This window comes from Bombina bombina, chromosome 3 (assembly GCF_027579735.1).
Source record: "Bombina bombina isolate aBomBom1 chromosome 3, aBomBom1.pri, whole genome shotgun sequence".
NCBI lineage: Eukaryota > Metazoa > Chordata > Amphibia > Anura > Bombinatoridae > Bombina > Bombina bombina.
In genome coordinates this window covers 689208600-689226563 of record NC_069501.1, presented here as the reverse complement: position 1 = coordinate 689226563, position 17964 = coordinate 689208600, and positions in this window count along the sequence as shown.

The window sequence follows — 17964 nt, the reverse complement described above, 5'->3', positions numbered from 1 at the left end:
AAACAGAGCCACCAGAATAGGAAATAGCTCAAGGAAAACTAGGTTCTTGGTTAAACCTAAATTGACCCACTCTTGAGGCCACACTTCAGCACACCAATGCCCTTGAAAATAAGCCCCGAAACCAACACCCCCAGCTGCATCAGTTATCAAATCCAAATCAACATTAGAGACCCTAGCTTCCATGAATATTGCAACACCATTAAAATTTTTAAGGAATTCCAACCAAACTTTCAAATTATCCTTGTGACCTTTTTTAATCCTTACAAAATGATGAGGCTTACTAACACCAGACGTAGCCAATGACATTCTTCTAGAAAAAACTCTACCAATAGGAATGATTCTGCAAGCAAAATTCAACTTTCCAAGTAAAGATTGCATTTTTCTCAAAGTCACCTTACGGACCGCCAAAAATTGCTGAATCATTTCTGACAATTCCACAATCTTTTCCAGAGGTAGCCTACATTCCATACTTTCAGAATCTATTGTAATACCCAGAAATTTAAGGGCCGTAACTGGACCCTCAGATTTTTCCATTGCAATAGGAACCCCAAAATCAGATGCCATTGAATAAAAACAATCCCTTAATTTCAAACAAACGTCCGAATCATGGGGACCAACAAAAAGAAAATCATCCAGATAATGAACTACTGACGAAAATCCAGACCTGAATTTAACAACCCATTCCAAAAAGGAACTAAAGCATTCAAACAGAGAACAAGAAATAGAACAACCCATCGGGAGACATAAGTCAATTTAGAGAAAACCCTCAAAACAACAACCCAACAAATAATGTGAAGAAGGATGAACTGGAAGTAATCGAAAAGCCGCTTCAATATCTACTTTAGCCATTAAAGCGAATTGCCCAGCCTCTCTAACCAACTTAACCGCCATGTCAAATGATGTATAAGACACAGACGATAATTCATCCGGAATATCATCATTAACAGATCCACCTTTTGGAAATGATAAGTGGTGAATTAAACGAAATTTACCAGGCTCTTTCTTAGGAACCACTCCTAAAGGAGAAATACGCAAATGGGGGATAGGAGATATTTTAAAAGGACCTGCCATTCGACCCAAAGAAACCTCCTTCTCAAGCTTACTCCTAACAACCTCAGGCCATTCCCTAGCAGACTTAAGGTTACCCCTGTAATGAACAACGCCTCCAGAAGATGGAATTCTGAAACCAAACTCAAAACCATGTAGCAACAACAAGGCCTTATCACCACAACCTTTCTGTTTAGCGTAAAGTACGAGCCACAGCTCCATCCCGCTTAGCCTCACCGGAGTTAATCCCTTTTTCAGGGAGCTCCTGGGTTCCTCCCAATTTGTTCTTTTTGAAACACTTACTGGAAGGGTGGGATCCACCACACCCAGAGCATTCGTGTCTGAATTTACATGATGCTCCCCATTTACAGAACTTTTCCTTGAAAGCAAAACAGAAACCTTTTTTGGCTGTTGCCGACGAACCGTTTTGAAGAGATCCGCCGGCACTCCCTCGAAAGGGCTGCGAAGACCTTAACGGAGTCATCACTTTTAGCCATAGACCCATATCACGATCATCCCATTTCATCTCAGGCTTAACCGACAAACGTTGTCTAAATTGTTCATCATAATACCACCAAGCCATACCACCATATGTTCTCTGAGCAGCTGCAATTTCATCTAAATAACAAAAAAGGGCCGCTCCTTGATCAGGGAACTTAACAGAAAATACACTAGCATAAATAACAAAAGCCTGGAACCAGTTAGTAAATGTTTTTGGTAATTTTCTGTAACGTCTTTTCCTTTCCTCCTCTTCCTTCTTGGCCGAATCCTTTTTTGAGTCTTCAGGTATCTCAAAAGACTGATCAAGAGGAAGGAGGGAAAATAATTCAATAAAATCCCTCTTGTATATCTTTTCTCTTAACTCTACCGTCAAATGCATGCCCAAAGGCCCAATAGAACACAAACAAGACCTGGCCAAAGCCGTGTCAGCAATCTTCAGCTCAGGACCCCCATCCGTTTTATTATCAACATTAGTCCCCTTTTGCTGAGATAAACCGACCATTTGAGATTGAGGTACTGACCCTACATCCTTTATTCCCACACCACCAATCCCTAATACCCTATTTTGGTTAGCCAATTCTGTGGGAACCCATGAATTGGCGACTCCCCCCGTGACTTTTGCTCCTTCTAATTTGGCTAACAAGTCCCTTAAACCTGCTACAACAGTTATAGATAAAGGATCAGCATGCACATCAACTGTATCAACCCCCACATTCAGATTCACAACACCAGATCCCTCATTACCTGTACTCGGGTCCTGAGTCACTGCAGACTGAACCCTTTGAGATGCAGCCGTAACCTTCTCTGTATTCTGGAAACCAGTAGCCCTGGGATCCGTGTTAGTCATTAATTGCTGCCCTTTTTCCGTCTGTAAAAAAGAAACATGTGACAAACCCCCAGAAGGTGCCCAAATTCCAATGCCCCTACTAGCTGTAGACATACCCAACCTACTATCCACTGAAACACCCTTACCCTTCTTAGCTGATGGGACCTCAAACCCTTCTCCCCTTAAATCCCCATACCTCTTGCGTTGTCTACCTCTACCTTGTATTCTCCCAATACCAGACCTGTTTGGACGTTGAACAGAGTTAACCGAGCTATGAAATGTATTATTAATACTCTGACCCATCATGCCCTGAAGACCAAAATTAAAATTGTTGGCCGTACTCACCCTTGTTTCTTCTCCCTTTGCATTAAAACGTTCCACCCCTGGAACGCCGTCCTCAATATCCAGCCTGATATTTTCCATCCAAGATTCCTGAAGGCCATAAGCCTCCCCACTTAGGCCGTCATTTCCCACCATTAAAAGACCCTGGGAATTCTCAGGCCGTGACCCAGTTTCATTCCCATCTAAAAGAAAAACATCATTAGTGACAGGTAAATTTTTAATTACTTCAACATTCCTATCCCTCAAATTTCTTAACTCGCCCTTTAAAGCTGGATCACCCGTGACCCTGACTGACGTATTAAACTGGCTAATAGTGTTAACTACATTGGGAGAAGGAGGAATAAAATCCTCCTCAGAAGAATCTAAATATAAATCTAATTCTACCACCGTTATCAACCTCGGTATAATGATGACTATCGCTGGCTTCAGGCCTTTCCACCCTCTCGTCTAACACCCGATAAGCCTGATCTTCCGTATTATTGCAAGGTCTTAAAATCTGAGCCGACTTAGAAACATTATGTAACTGTTCTGAAACTGCCTGAGGTATTTCAATCGGCCCTGATACAATCAAACCCTCACCTTTCTTTTTCATTAAGGCGCTATCTAAACTACATATACTCGCTTGTTCATTACCCCCACACGGAAAAATAGGCCTCGGCGGGCCGTCACTTTTACTAGCTTGCTTTTTTCCTCTAATTACTACTTTCTGGCCTAAATTGGCCGTCTTACCCTTAGGCAAAGAATCACCCTTCATTACAGGCTCAGTGAAATGTTCCGTAATGGAACAAGTGCTCCCGGACTGCGTCACATTATCAGCAAACTCCGCTCCGGTCTGCCGACTTCCGGAGCTCGAACTTGACTTCTTCCTCACAGACGCCTTTAACCCCGGACTGGGGCTGGATTTTCTCCGACCGCTATTACCCCCTTCAGCATCCGGATCAGAACGAACTGGAGGCCTCGAACGCCTCAATGTTTTCGGAGCCACCTCCACGATATCCACTCTGGGTTCGACAACCGGGCTAAGCAATGGACGTAATTTTTCTTCGAGCCAGGTAGGGCCCATTTTTGCAGCTTCCAACTTAAGTTGGTCAAAAATCGCATCAAAATGCGACATCGCAGAATTACTAACTGACAAGCACAGCACTTTCTAGAAAGGTTTGATAATTATTCTGATGACAGATTCTCCCGCTCTTTCTTTAAATGCGTAACAGCGCATGCTAAGCCCGCCCCCCTACAGTAAATAACCAATCACACCCAAGGCCTAATTCCTCCAATGGTCAAGTCCCCTTCCCGTTACTTCGAACTCCCAGGGGTTCCCTGTAATATGATCCTAGAGTGAGTCTCAGTGATTCATAGCAAAAGCAGAGTTATAACACAGTTGCTAATGAATCACTGAGTTAACAGTACACAGTACTGTACACTGATTCAGTACACTGATTCAACAGCACAGCACTCATATATATGATCCTAGGATAGAGTGAGCATTGCAAATTAACCCTAAGGACCCCCTGTTAACCCTGTAAACAATGTCCAAACACAATGTCCAAACTAACAGCTCTGTGAAACACACATTTCATTACTGTGCCACATTATGAACTTTAATGCCTGCCACATTATGAACTGTAATGCCTGCCACATTGTGAACTGTAATGCCTGCCACATTGTGAACTGCAGTGTAATGTAGTCACTTATTTGAATAAGGGGTTACAACTTGCAAATAAATAAAAGATAATAAACATAATTTCATTATAAAAGGTGTATGTAATACTGATTCAGGAGTCTCAAGCTGAACTGAAGCAACTAGCAGCAGAGAGCAGTACAGACACAGTGACTCAGGACTCATTCTAAATGATTCAGAATCGCTGCGTCTGTACTGAATCTGTGATTCTTCTGCTCTGCCCCTCAAGCGCATCACGTGATCAGTAGGTGAACTGATGAATCGGTTCATGAACCGGTTCAGTTAATCGAACCGTCCGAAATGAACCGATTCATCAGGATGAACCGAACTTCACATCACTATTTTGCGGGGCATTGCCCCAAAGTAATCAGCTCTTTTACCTGCAGAAAAAATTACAAATCCCCCCCCCAACATTAAAACCCACCACCCACACAACCAACCCTACTCTAAAACCCACCCAATACCCCCTTAAAAAAACCTAACACTAACCCCTTGAAGATCACCTTACCAGGAGAAGTCTTCACCCAACCAGGCCGAAGGGGTTAATATATTTATTATAGTGGCGGCGATGTCCGGTTCTGCAGATTAGGGGTTAAAAAATTTATTTTAGTGTTTGCGATGCGGGAGGGCCTCGATTTAGGGGTTAATAGGTAGTTTATGGGTGTTAGTGTACTTTTTAACACTTTAGTTCAGAGTTTTATGCTACGGCGTTGTAGTGTAAAACTCTTAACTACTGACTTTAAAATGCGGTACCAGTCTTGACAAGAGAGGGTGTTCCGCTCACTTTTTGGCAGACTCGTAATACCGGCGCTATGCAAGTCCCATTGAAAATATAGGATACGCAATTGACGTAAGTGGATTTGTGGTATTTCCAAGTCTGGCCAAAAAAGTGAGCGGTACACCTGTACCTTCAAGACTCGTAATACCAGTGGGCATTAAAAAGCAGCGTTGGGACCGGCCAATGCTGCTTTTTAAGCCTAACGCCAAACTCGTAATCTAGCCGAATCTATTCATCATATTTAAAAAAAAAACATACCAATTAACAGCATATTTAAAATAATGCAGCGGATTTTCATTCATAGATCTACCTTTAAAAAAACACTTACCAAAAATATAATCCAGCCAAACATCCACTACCCCTGATATCAGAATGATGTATAAGAGTCCACTGTTCTTGAAATACAAGTACTTCTGGTACAGTCTTACGACATCTAGATCTGATAAAAAGCACATGTAAGACAATCATCAATATTGTTTTGTTATTATTTTACTTATTTTTAATATACAACAGCACACTCTGCTGTTTTATAGAGGTGTATAATGAGTGCAGGGCTAGACTAAGAAATCAGACCGGCCATGGACATTTTTGGAGACTGGCCCCAACTCACACCCCTCCTGATGGATGAAGATTGAAGACACCACCTGGATGATGACTTCAATTGGATGGAAGACTTCTTTAGCTCCCCTTGGATGATGACTTCTGCCGCTCCGGATCTCCTCTTCGGTTCCATCGGTGGTCGGCTGGCTGAAGACGGCTAAAGGTAGGATAATCTTCAGGGGGGTAGTGTTAGGTTTATTTAAGGGGGGTTTGGGTTAGAGTAGGGGTATGTGGGTGGTGAGTTTTAATGTTGGGGGGGTTGTATTTTTATTTTACAGGCAAAAGAGCTGTTTTCTTTGGGGCATGCCCCGCAAAAGGCCCTTTTAAGGGCTGGTAAGGTAATTGAGCTGTTAACTTTTTAATGTAGAATAGGGTAGGGCATTTTTTTTATTTTGGGGGGGTTTGTTATTTTATTAGGGGGCTTAGATTAGGTTAAGTAGCTTAAAATTGTTGTAATATTTTTTAAATGTTTGTAACTTATTTTTTGTATTTTTTGTAACTTAGCTTTTTTTGTACTTTAGTTAGTTTATTTAATTGTATTTAATTGTAGTTATTTGTAGGTAATTTATTTAATTCATTTAATGATAGTGTAGTGTTAGGTTTAATTGTAACTTAGGTTAGGATTTATTTTACAGGTAATTTTGTATTTCTTTTAGCTAGGTAGTTATTAAATAGTTAATAACTATTTAATAACTATTCTAACTAGCTAAAATAAATACAAAGTTACCTGTAAAATAAATATAAATCCTAAAATAGCTACAATGTAATTATTAATTACATTGTAGCTATCTTAGGGTTTATTTTACAGGTAAGTATTTAGTTTTAAATAGGAATAATTTATTTAAGTATAATGTAGTGTTTGGTGTAATTGTAAGTTAGGTTATTTTTTATTTTACAGGTTAATTTCTCTTTATTTTAACTAGGTAGCTATTAAACAGTTAATAACTATTTAATAGCTATTGTACCTAGTTAAAATAAATTGAAATTTGCCTGTAAAATAAAAAGAAATCCTAAGATAGCTACAATAAAATTATTATTTATATTGTAGCTATATTAGGGTTTATTTTAAAGGTAAGTATTTAGTTTTAAATAGGAATAATTAATTTAATAAGAGTTAAATTTATTTAGATGTATTTAATTAATATTTAGGGGGGTGTTAGGGTTAGGGTTAGACTTAGGTTTAGGGGTTAATAATTTTATTATAGTGGCGGCGGTGTAGGGGGGGCAGGATAGGGGTTAATAAATGTGTTATAGGTAGTGACAAAGTAGGGGGGGCAGGATAGGGGTTAATAAGTTTAATATAGGTGGCGGCGGGGTCCGGGAGCGGCGGTTTAGGGATTAATACATTTATTATAGTTGTGGCGGTGTCCGGGAGCGGTGGTTTAGGGGTTAATAACTTTATTTAGTTGCGGCGGTGTAGGGGGGGGACAGATTAGGGGTGTTTAGACTCCGGTACATGTTAGGGTGCTAGGTGCAGACAGCTCCCATAGGAATCAATGGGATGTCGGGCAGCAGCGAACATGAACTTTCGCTATGGTCAGACTCCCATTGATTCCTATGGGATCCGCCGCCTCCAGGGTGGCGGATTGAAAACCAGGTACACTGGGCCGGAAAAGTGCCAAGCGTACCTGCTAGTTTTTTGATAACTAGCAAAAGTAGTCAGATTGTGCCGAACTTGTGTGCGGAACATCTGGAGTGACGTAAGAATCGATCTGTGTTGGACTGAGTCCGGCAGATCGAAGCTTACATCACAAAATTCTACTTTTGCTGGTGTAAAGGGCTTGATAACTTAGGCGAATCAGCCTTGCCACAAATATGCTACGGAATTCCAGCGTATTTGAGGTTGACGGCTTGATAACTAGGGGCCAATGTAACTATTCGTTATATTATAGCTAGCTTAGGGTTTATTTTATAGGTAAGTATTTAGTTTTAAATAGGAATAATTTAGTTAATTATAGTAATTTTATTTATATTTATTTAAATTAGATTTAAGTTAGGGGGTGTTACGGTTAGAAGTTGGGGACAGCAGATTAGGGGTTAATAACATAATGTAGGTGGCAGCAGTGTAGGGGGGCAGATTATGGGTTAATAAGTATAATATAGGTGACGGTAAGCTCCGGGAGCGGCAGTTTAGGGGTTAATAACTTTATTTAGTTGCAGTGGGGTCCATGAGCAGCGGGATAGGGGTAAAACAGTTTAGTATAGTGTGGGTGTTTAGTGAAAGTATACCAATAAAGCTGGGAAAAAGCCGAAGAGTAGCGAGATCGATGACTGTTAGTTAACAACAGTCCGCTGCTCATTGCCCTGTACTTGGTGCACGGCTTTTTGGTAACTTTGGAGAACGTATTCAGGTCCGCGGCAGCGATATTAGGCGATCTTAGGCGAGCGTATTGGTGCCGACGAATGCTCGACATGAATCATGGAAGATCTATGTTTAATATCATATGCATTTAATCTTTCAATTTACATTAATTTGGATAACAATATATTTTTAATTTCTCATTTCTTTAGATATGGAACATGCACTTAATGTTTCAGAGGAGATCGGCCGTTGTCTTCGACAGATGAGAGATGTGACGGAGGAGTCGTCCCTGGGACATACCAAATATCCTGAATCCCAGGAACAGGGAATATCCCAGGGGACATCGGATTTTGAAGCTCTCATCTGTGCTGCCCCTCCTGACCCAGAAGACCCAGCTGCTCTGGACCATGGTGCCCCTCCTGCACCTGTTGCTCAAGCTCCATCAGCTCATGGCCATGCTGATCCTGGCCACAAACTGCCTCCCATCAATGATGAGGAGGCAGTTCGCAAAATGTTATATCTGGCCAGGCTGTACCGGGATGATCACCATGAGTTGCATGGGGAATTAAGGTCATCTGTTGAGCAACAGGGGCAGATATTAGAGAGGGGCATTTTAGTAGACAGGGAAAGATTAGATTTAGAGAGGGAAAGGTTGAGGATAGAATGAGGTAGAATAGATTTAGAGAGGGAAAGATTTCAATATGAACGTAATAGGGATAGTGCCAGATTAGAATTAGAGAGGGATAGATTTTTGTACGAAAGGCAGAGGGATAGTGACAGATTAAATTTTGATAGGGATAGATTAGAAGTAGATAGGGCCAGGGCAGCTACAGAGCAGGCAGAACTAGAGCAGTGGGAGAGGGCAGATAAAGGCAACCTCATTTTTAATCATCAATTGTTTTTATCTTATGGGAGAAGGGGAATAAGGGAGCGATCACCACCCCTCTCTCCATCACCCAAAAAAAGAAAGATTAGGGTGTTTTAATTTGCTCATTTCTTAATGTTCCAATTTTTTAACATTTGTTTTATTATGTCTGTGTTGTTGTTTTTTATTAAAAGTATGTATTTGTTTTATTCTGTCTATCTTGATTTATTAATTTTATTTTTCCTTTTAAAAAAAATATGAATAAAATATTTTTGAATTATGAATAAATGTGTTTGTTATTACTTGATTCACCTGTTACAAATTATTGATGTTCAAATTCAATGCAGGTGTAAGATATTATCTAGTCTTATTATTAAAGGTTACATTTATTCAACATATGTATATTTAAAATAATATATAATATTGACCTTTTGGATAAACAACTCAATTAGAATAGAGGTTACATGAATCAATAATTATAATTTAACTATTTATCGTTAACATGTGATATTCATTTATATTTATCTTTTCTTTACTTGTGTAAATTTATTCATTTTAAAAAGTATATGAAGTTGAAAAAAACAAAGGAAAGTGAACACCAACAACCAAATTATTAGAACAAATAGAGCATTTAACGGGACACTGAACCCTATTTGTTTCTTTCATGATTCAGATAGAGCATGCAAATTTAAGCAATGTTATAATTTATTCATCTTCTCAAATTTTCGTTGTTCTCTTGCTATATTTATTTGAAAAAGAAAGTGCATAACCTTGGACAGCACTTGTTTATTGGTGGATGAATGTATCCACCAATCAACAAGAACAACCCAGGTTGTTCAACAAAATGGGCTGGCATCTAAAGTTACATTCTTGATTTTCATAAAAATATACCAAGAGAATGGAGAACTTTTGCTAATAGGAGTAAATTAGAAACTTAATTAAAATGACATGCTCTATCTGAATCACAAAAGAAAATATTTTTGTTCAGTATCCCTTTAAAATGTAATGCTCTATCTGAATCACGAAAAAACATTTTATAGGTTCAGTGTCTCTTTATTATTTATAACATTAAAACAAAAATCTTAATGTATATATATATATATATATATATATATATATATATATATATATATATATATATATATATATACCCTGTATATATATATATTTAAAAATTAATTTTAACAATTATTGGGGTTTTCAAAACTTTAAAACAATATTTTATTAATAAAATGACATTTTATAAGTGGCCTGTCAGAATATGCTTATAGAAAATATATTATGAGAGGTAAAACTATATAGATCTAACAGTTGTTAATGGTAAAAATGGGAATGTGTAGAAACCAAACAATTAAACAATTGTTTTTTTTTTAATAATCTGATGTTTAAAGTCACTTTAAGAATGGACAGGACTCTGCTCAAAAACATATTGAAGAATCCTCCCGAAATTTTGAAATAAAGACACATAGAAAATACATAACTCACTCATAATCACACAGCAAAAAGTGTTAGTTAACCCATTTAGACAAATGGTAAAAGCACAGGTACCTTGGCAATGTTCTTGCAAAAACCAGTGTCCCCCTAAAACTGACAGACAATGTAAGCTATAAATCCAATAAAATATGTGAAGAAATGAAGGGTGCACATGTAAATAAACCTTCTATTTCTACATATTTATGAGAAGAGAGAGAGAGAGAGAGAGAGAGAGAGAGAAAGAGAGACAGAGAGGGAGAGAAACACATCTGTTAATTTATAAACCTGTAGTGCATTGCTGCTACTTTCAGAAATGATAACAAGATTTTTATTTTTGTAATTAGTTTAATGTGACATTGAAATAAAATAAAAATGAATATAGATAACATTGAGCTCATGCACGTTAAAGGGACACTGAACCCAAATTTTTTCTTTCGTGATTCAGATAGAGCATGAGATTTTAAGCAACTTTCTCATTTACTCCTATTATCAAATTTTCTTCATTCTCTTGGAATCTTTATTTGAAATGCAAGAATGTAAGTTTAGATGCCGGCCCATTTTTCGTGAACAACCTAGGTTGTCCTTGCTGATTGGTGGATAAACTCATCCACCAATCAAAAACTGCTGTCCAGAGTGCTGAACCAAGAAAAAAGCTTAGATGTCTTCTTTTTTATATAAAGATAGCAAGAGAACAAAGAAAAATTGATAATATGAGTAAATTAGAAAGTTGCTTAAAATTGCATGCTCTATCTGAATCACAAAAGAAAAAATTTGGGTTCAGTGTCCCTTTAAGTTATCCCGAAGATAACAGTGATTGTCTAAAATGCAAGTATTCCTAAAGAAATAAAAAAAGGGGTCATTTTGAAAAATGCAAGATAGAAGCTAAACACATATGAAAAAATATTTATTGTTCTAGCTTTAAAAATAACAACAGAGTCAAGTGGACACCTCAATATCTTTTATTTAAAGAGATTATATTAAACATGCGTTTCATCAACTTTACATTGAACAATTACAATATTTCCCAAAATTAACCACTTTCAATAAATGGCTTTACAATGATATACAATATCATTCCTTCAGTATTGAAATGACAATATTTGCTCAAACTTAATCCAAAATATATAATATTTTGGATTATAAATCATACTGTAAAGTAAATAAAAACACAAATAAAAACTATATGTTGCACAGTCAACATTATTGCCCAAAAACCGCCTGTATATAGTCTGCTCGAGCTTGGACTCCCAGAGGATCATGCTCCAGGAATGGATCGATGTATTCGCCATACTCCTGGTTATCCAAGCTCTCCAGATCTATATCAGGGATTTTTAGGGCAATATTATGCAACATACAGCAAATCATAAAAATTAAGGAGACTTTGAAGGGGGCGTACTGAAGAGCACCACCAGAGATGTCAAAGCATCGGAAACGGCTCTTCAATACGCCTCTTCCACTCCATTGTGGTTTTTGATGGGTGTGAACAGCCACGGAAGACATAAATATCCAGAATCACCTGCGTAAACAAAATAGATCATTGACATTAGCAATCATAATGATTAAAATATATAATATACATATATTAAAGTATCTTAGAGATATTTACCTATCAGGATTCCCTCTGGCATTTGGCCCTCCTGGAACCAATGGTAGATGGCAGAATTCCAGAGGATGAAGGAATCATGGTTGCAGCCAGGGAGTCTGGAGCGTATACTCATTATCCTCAACCTGGCATCACAGATGACCTGGATATTCAGCGAGTGGTTGAATTTCCTGTCCCTGTATGGCTCTTCTATACCCCTGGGAGGCTGCACCAAGACATGGGTGCAGTCTATGGCCCCCAATACCCTTGGCAATCCAGACCTTAGGTAGAACTGGAGCTTGACAGCATGCCACTCCTCCGGTGTATTTGGGAAGGGGATGGACTAGGCATTGGTGCAAAGCATTCAGGACAACCTACAGATGACGTAAGAAGGTTGCCTGGCTCATATCAATGCCTAGAGCTGTAACAGCCTGGAATGACCAAGTTGCTAAGAAATAGAGGACCGATAGCAATTTCACCATCCCAGGGATTTCCCTAGTTCTTGCAGTGAGTGGCTCTAGAGAGTCCTTGATTGCGACATAGAGCCTCTCAATAGAAGCCCTATCTAGTCGAAATCGACAGATCACCTCTTGATCACTGAGGACATGGAGCCCAATCCTTGGAAAGAAAACCCTTGGCACTCGCTGGCATCTTCGTTGTCGCACCACAGCCATCAACACCCGTCTTTCCCTGCATCTCCTTAATAAAAGTAAAAACTGAACTGCATTGAGTATGTCCATGCTCAAAGCTCAAAGTAGTAATGAAATACAGTGATTGAAGAGCCCCTTTTATAACGCCTTGTTCCACAACTGTAAATGATTTCAGTAATTGGATATATGATGCATCAAACATTACCTAACCAATGACTTGCACATTTGGATTACTATCGCGTCATTTTACAAGCAATTAATTGACAATTTTATTCCAAAAACGTATTTTAGTTATTTTTTGCGTCATTTGACGAGCAAGATGGGATGTCCAAATGAATGTCTAATTAGGTCATCAAGGTGTGTTTATCAGCTGTAAGAAATGCATGTGTGTTTGTGCAATTAACTAACACATGAGTATTTTGCTCTAGTTTAAATCATAATTCTGAATTTTCTGTGTTTGGATGGCAGCATTGTGAAGTTTAAAAAGGACATTGATTACTTTGTTTTTAAGATTAAATATTAAATAATAAAGTGGTGTATTAACATTTGCAAACCTAAGTAACAAAAAGAATGCAATGTAGAACATTATGATGTGAAATATTATTTGATATCCTTTATGTGATTAATAATAACATTTACAAATCATTCCAATGTATTTTGAAAGCGCAAAGTTAAACAGTGACATAAATGAGCCAAAGTCATAATTGTTTATTATAAAAGTAATGAGTCTTACCTTTTAAGCCTCATCGAAGTTGCCATACAAACAGAAAATCAGAGTTCATGTCATGCCTATGCGCAAAGTTAAACAGTGACATAAATGAGCAAAAGCCATAATTGTTTATTATAAAAGTAATATGAGTGACTTACCTTTTAAGCCTCCACGACGCTGCCATACAAACAGAAAATCAGAGTTCATGTCATGCCTATGTAAATACGCAGGTGTTGTGCATAATTAATTGATAGCATAATTTGTATTGTGTATAATTAATTGATAGCATAATTGTTGTGCAGTGTTTTCATTCTCTTGCTATTGTTTGCATGAATGTGTTTTTCTTTTTACAATCTTTTTCATTGCTGTGCAGTGTTTTCATTCTCTTGCTATCCTTTGTGTGAATGTGTTTAGTTTTTACAATCTTGGAATTATAGGAAGGGAATTGTATTTATAAAAGGGTATACATATTTAATAATGCTTTCCATTGATTGATATTAGGTGATATGCTTCACTCTAGCAGCATTGAACATAAGATTTCTGTTTTGCGATTCCCATTGACTATTATAGCATCCGCGACCTCTAAGGTGGCGGATTGAAAACTAGATACGCAGCGTCGGATAAGACGTGAGTGTAATTGTTCAATTTTTGATAACTTTTGAAAAGCTTCAAATTGTGTGAATAACACGGCAAATATACTGACGCTAGGATTCCAGAGGTTTTCTATTCGCATCGATCTGCATCGAATTTAGAACATCGGATCGTATGTTGCGTCACAAATTTCAAATTCTGGCGATCTTGAGGCTTTGATAACTACGGCAAATCAATCTCGCGACAAGTACGATGCAGAACTCGTGTGTATTTTCAGTTGACGCTTTGATAAATAGGCCCCAATATCTCTGGCATCATTCCATACTTGAGAACACAATCATTAACAATACATATAGATAAAACACTCAAAAACAACTATATAAAATTGTGATGTGAATATCATGTTAACACAGAATATTGTGTCACTAGATAAAGGGGCCTATCTATCAAGCTCCAAAAGGAGCTTGACGGCCCGTGTTTCTGGCGAATCTTCAGACTCGCCAGAAACAGCAGTTATGAAGCAGCGGTCACAAAGACTGCTGCTCCATAACCCTGTCCGCCTGCTCTGAGCAGGCGGACAGGAATCGCCACAATTCAACCCGATCGAGTACGATCGGGTTGATTTACACCCCCCTGCTGGCAGCCCATTGGCAGCGAGTCAGCAGGGGGCGGAGTTGCACCAGCAGCTCTTGTGAGCTGCTGGTGCAATGTTAAATGCGGAGAGCGTATTGCTCTCCGCATTTAGCGAGGTCTTGCGGACCTGATCCGCACTGTCGGATCAGGTCCACAAGACCTTTAATAAATAGGGCCCATAGTCTCTATTGGAACTCAATAAAGTTCTTATATTGTTTCTAAAATCTTTATGATGTTGTCTATTCATGATCCATTCACTCACTTGTATGTTGCGTTTTCATTAATAATATGCTGTCTATAATTGCTCTCGGGGGTTAAACAAACTAAATTTTTCATATGAATTTGCTAATGGGTGGGAACTGCTCTATACAACAATGTTAGAAGAATTTACTGACATTTGTGTTTGTTGGTCAGTCTAATATTGTACCAGATAAAAACTGTTTCCGCTTTGTTTGTAGACTTCTAGTGTGGAAATACGAATTTATAATTCACCATACGCTCAATGTGAATAAAGACAGCCACGTTAATTAATACATATAAAATATAAATAACAGTGTTAAACTCAATAGTAAAAGGATACAGTAGTGAGCTATACCTTAATGTTCTTTGGTGAATCGCATATACCTACTACGGGAATCATCTAGTTGTAAACAAGAGTGCATTTCCGTGTAAGGAACACTGACGCTTGTGGATAACCTATTAGGGCTCATGTCGTCAGATTACTATTTTGGCCACATGACTATTCAAGTTGTGTGGAGACAAAATGCTCCATCTAGGGAGAGCCTATGTCTGTCTAGGAATGTGTTGGAATAAATGACCATTTGCTAATACGTCAAGGGATGAGCCATCCCTATAAATTACTATAAATATAAAGGGTGCTACAATGATATAATTAGTATAGTCAGTAAATTGGGGTGTACTGAAATTATCATGATATACCCAGAAGCTTATTCATATATGACTCTTAAAGAGGGATTGATTAATTCTTAAAGACACAGCTAATTTAATGGGGAGGTCTAAAAGGGGGATGTCACTATAAAACAATATAGGTGGCCACAGATAATAGTCAATATAAATAAGATGGACTAGTATAAAAATGGTAGGGGATGCAAGTAATAATTAATAAATAAAATATGATAGTTATGGATAATTATTAATGTGACCAGGAAATCACTATCGGCTAGATTACGAGTCTTGCGTTATGAGTAAAAAAGCAGCGTTAAACCTTATATCGCTGCTTTTTTACTACCGCTGGTATTACGAGTCTTGCAGATTTAGGGGCATCGCACACTTTTTTGGCCTTACCGCAAATCAACTTACGCAATATGCGTATAGTCTATTTTCAATGGGACTTCCATAGCGCCGGTATTACGAGCTTGTCCTGGGAGGCCAAGATTCGTACCGCATTCTAAAGTCAGTAGTTATGAGTTTTACACTACAAAGCCGTAGCATAAAACTCATAACTAAAGTGCTAAAAAGTACACTAACACCCATAAACTACCTATTAACCCCTAAACCGAGGCCCTCCAGCATCGCAAACACTAAAATAAAATTATTAACCCCTAATCTGCCGACGCTTGTGGATAACCGATTAGGGCTCATGTCGTCAGATTGCAATTTTGGCCACATGACTATTCAAGTTGTGTGGAGATGTAATGCTCCATCCAGGGAGAGCCTACATCTATCTAGAAATGTGTTGGAATATATGACCATATGCTAATATGTCAAGGTGTGAGCCATCCCTATAAATTACTATAAATATAAAGGGTGCTACAATTATATAATTAGAATAATCACTAAGTTGGGGTGTACTGAAATTATCATAATATACCCAAAAGCTTATCCATATATGACTCATAAAGAGGGATTGATTATATCTTAAAGACACAGCTAATTCAATGGGGAGGGCTAAAAGGGGGATGGTCACTATAAAACAATATAGGTGGCCTCAGATAATAGTCAATCGGCCAGATTACGAGTTTTGCGTTAGGAGCTGTGTGGTGCTAACGTGCAGTTTTTTCTCACCGCTCACTTACCTGCAGCGCTGGTATTACGGGTTTTTGCAAACCCGGCGTTAAAAGACAAGAAGTGAGCATAGAGCAAAATTGAGCTCCATACCTCAATCCAATACCAGCGCTGCTTAAGTGAGCGGAGAGCTGGTCATACGTGCTCATGCACAATTTTCCCATAGACATCAATGGGGAGAGCCGACTGAGAAAAAGTCTAACACCTACAAAAAAGCAGCGTAAATCTCAGTAACGCAGCCCCTTGATTCCTATGGGGAAACACATTAATTTTAACAATTATTGGGGTTTTCAAAACTTTAAAACAATATTTTATTAATAAAATGACATTTTATAAGTGGCCTGTCAGAATATGCTTATAGAAAATATATTATGAGAGGTAAAACTATATAGATCTAACAGTTGTTAATGGTAAAAAGGGGAATGTGTAGAAACCAAACAATTAAACAATTGTTTTTTTTTTTTTTTAATAATCTGATGTTTAAAGTCACTTTAAGCATGGACAGGACTCTGCTCAAAAACATATTGAAGAATCCTCCCGAAATTTTGAAATAAAGACACATAGAAAATACATAACTCGTGTTGACGGCAGCGGCGGGACAGATATACTCAGGTATGATCCTGAGATTTGTAATAATATCCCAGGGCATTGCAGGTCTTGAGTTTTTTTCCCTCCCCTACCCCCGTTCCCCATATTTACCTACTTTTTATTCATTCCTCCCCTTTCCTTCCCTATCACTTATGTTATATTTACAAGTTGACTTGTTAATGGAATATGTTAAAACTAATGGAAAATTCTGGACCAATGTTTTGAATGACACTACGTATGTCACTAACCTGAAAATTCAACACCTTCTGTTGATGAACTGTTATGATCTTTGGACAAAGGTACTTTAATTCTCAAAATAACAGAAAAGACTTTAAAGAAGAAATTCTTGTCACACTTACATTTTTTGTGGTCTAACAGTCAGGACTAAATGTTAAGTTTTACAGAACTATCGCAATGTCTAAACCATATTTTAATGTGCCTGTATTCCTATTGAATTTTCTGTTAATAAAAATATTAAGAAAAAAAAAGAAAAAAAAAAAGAAAATACATAACTCACTCATAATCGCACAGCAAAAATGAAAGAAATTATCAAAATGTTAGTTAACCCATTTAGACAAATGGTACAAGTGTCCCCCTAAAACTGACAGACAATGTAAGCTATACATCCAATAAAATATGTGAAGAAATGAAGGGTGCACATGTAAATAAGACAGATAAAGAAGTAACAGTGATAACCAAATCACTGCGCTTCTATAGGAGGCGCTATATAAAAAATTACACAGAAATACAAGGTTAATATAAATCCCTAAATAA